The sequence below is a fragment of the Numida meleagris genome, chromosome 4 (genome assembly GCF_002078875.1).
Source record: "Numida meleagris isolate 19003 breed g44 Domestic line chromosome 4, NumMel1.0, whole genome shotgun sequence".
Lineage (NCBI taxonomy): Eukaryota > Metazoa > Chordata > Aves > Galliformes > Numididae > Numida > Numida meleagris.
In genome coordinates this window covers 49,790,845-49,793,696 of record NC_034412.1, presented here as the reverse complement: position 1 = coordinate 49,793,696, position 2,852 = coordinate 49,790,845, and the positions used below count along the sequence as shown (strand labels likewise).

General features: G+C 33.1%; 1 long non-coding RNA gene across 1 annotated transcript in view; it reads left to right on the top strand.

The window, feature by feature from the left end:
* Positions 1-1,795, top strand: part of LOC110398500 — a 27,353-nt gene extending 25,558 nt beyond the window's left edge. Inside the window, exons 4-5 of the long non-coding RNA XR_002438419.1 lie at positions 7-154; positions 1,677-1,795. This is a non-coding gene — a long non-coding RNA (uncharacterized LOC110398500). The remainder of the gene's footprint in view (positions 1-6; positions 155-1,676) is intronic.

Sequence of the window (2,852 nt, the reverse complement as noted above, 5' to 3'; positions counted from 1 at the left end):
TCCCAGGTGAGCTGAGATATCTGATTATTCCTGCACTTGTCCTGCATCCTGATGACTGCTTCAGTATGTAGAAAATTTCCCATTGTCAGTGGGAGAACCTTTGTGATTTATTACCTTTGCCCTTCAGTAAATACAGTCAGTCTTCTCACTCAAGGTAGCGGTTCCTAAATTATACTGTAGTTATGTGAAGAGCTCAAATATCTATTTTGAGATTCAGAATTTAATCACCATGTATTTCCATTATTCTTTTTTACGTTGTCTTCTAATCATAAATTCTAATTTCCTATATTTTATTTATTGAATTATTCAACTGTCAAAGGAAGCATCTCAGGTAATGCTTTCTATAGTTCTAGTATCATTCTATAATTATTTAGTAAAATGCTTTTAATAGAAACCTCTTTATCAGATATGGTAAAAGTGCCCAGGAAGTAACCGATATCAGTGAAAGAAAATATCCTTCATCTTTGAAACTTTGTATTTGCTGTTAATCTGATGCTACACAGCTGAAGGCCTCACAAGAGTAGAACTGCGTTGCTGGGTTTTGTTCTGGCTTTTTTCTTTCCATTCCTATTTACTTTTTTTCTGAAAAGACATTGAAAATGCAGACTCTCTTAACAAAAACATTCATTATGCTGCTGATTAAAATAAATGGACAGTTCATCTGTCCTCTCTGAATTACAAACTGCTATAGCATCAACAGTTCTCCCTGTGACAATTTATGCAGTAGGGTAAATGCTAGGGTCCTAGTATTCTTATTAGAAGATGCATACACAGTGAAGTTACAAAGGCCCTATTATAAACATCTTCACTCAATTTCTGTAATTAAGATTGCTGTATGCGCAAACATAGTGTGGATCTCACTAGTGTGCCCTAGATGCTGTGTGACATTCTGTTAGCATAGTGTATCTCTTGTCCAGATGTCTCTGCTCACTGGTTTTTCAGGTGACTTGGTTTTAGTCTGCAATTAACTAACAATATGTAATATATTCCTTTATGTATTATAGTGACTTAAAAGGTGTGTTGTTATAATTAGTCTTTCTTTCCAAAGTAACTATTTAACACTGAAAATATAACTTAAATGGTGCTAGGAACCTTATGCAAAGATACACAATTTTAATATTGCTCATGCTACATAATTAATATGGATCCCTTATAAACTCTTCTAATGTTATAAATCAAGCTTTTCTGACTTGCCTTACAATATAGCTCTATGTAGGGTCAATTTAAAGTTGCAAGGTCTGACCCAATTAGGTAAACTCTTGTAGGGATTACATGCTTATTCTGTACACTTCTTAACCAGAAGAAAATCACTTTGAAGTCTGAGAACTGCAAAGCTGAAGACAAGCCAAATACAGGCTCTTGTAGATCTCCAGCAGGTTGGGTAGATTAGTCCTACTAAAACACCTTATAGCTTTTTAGGGTTATTTTAGAACATTTGTTTTAAGTGCTAATCAGTCTAAAGTTGCCTAAGCTGCTATTTGGGCCTTTTCGGGGTTTTTTTGGAAACTGTTTAAAAATCAGGTTGTGTATCACATGCAGGGAATTGTATGAAGTAATCTAGATGTAATGAAAAGGTGTCTCAACTATATAAAATGAGTACAGTTGTTGTGAATCTACTCAAATAAGAACCTTCATTAATGTCTATTCCTTCTGATACAGTGCCTTTGTAATTACAGGCAAGTTAATAAATTCAGAGTGAATTTTTAGATGGCAAGATAAATGAAGACTACAGCAATGGAAATTTTTGTTCATTGTAGTCTAACTTTCAGAAATAAAATTTTCGTATTTTTAAAACTAACATCTTAAGAGAAATAGGATTTTTGTAAGAATATTCAGTCAAAAGCTGAACGTTCATACAATATTTGTAACTGGCTAGTTAGTAATTGTCTACTCATATTGCAATCTTTAGGAACATTAAAAAAAATAAGTCTTCAAGAATTGAGATAATCTTTTAAATGTCTTTTAATGTTCTGTTTATCCATACTGATTTCTAACTTTAGAGAATCTAGTTTAACCCTGTATTAATAGGTACTAAGTTAAAAACACATTGTTTTTAAAATGTTTTTTCTTATTATGGAAGTTACTAATTGTTTCAAGATGGCTAACAGCCTTTGTCTCTGGATTTTCTCAAGAGTCCTTTTGAAAATCTGTGACATTGTTTTTAAATTTAGGAAAAATAAGAGTTTGTGTTTATCTCTGACAGTGCAGTGCCAAATCTAACAGGTCAAGTATTTGTTTGAGAGTACAAGTTCAGTTGAATGTGGACAAGTCAAATTCAATTGCTGAGTCACCGTACAATTCTGTATCTATAATGGAGTTATCTAACAGAAAAAAAATAAGTGTTTGGAAGTGTAAGAGATGAGGTAAAAGATCAGATTACCAGTATATGTTATAGAGGTATCATAAAGGGACACTGTAGTGAAGTTACTTCATTTTCTCCAAAAATCTGGTTTTCTTTGAGTTTGGTGATGGGTGACTTCTGACATTTGTTTTCTGTACTCAAAACAGAAGTTAGACAAAGGAAAATTACTTTAACATTTTAAAATATTTGCTATTATCTGATGTCATTGGCCTTCTTCAATGTCAGGTTAGTTTACTTAGCCAGAAGAGACTCATCAATTTAAAACATATGTTCATTGCTCTTTGTCTGCCTGGCTGAAACAATGTTTATCCAGAAATTCTGCTGAGAGTTCATATTGGCATGGGCAAGCCATTAGCAATATTTTGGCTGTGAATATGTTGGGCCATCTCACTGAAGTGAAAATCACAATTGGAATATAATATTTACACAGCTAAGAGGCAAATATTCCTATTGTTTCTCAGTAGGCAAAGGACTCTTGCCCTTCAAAAAC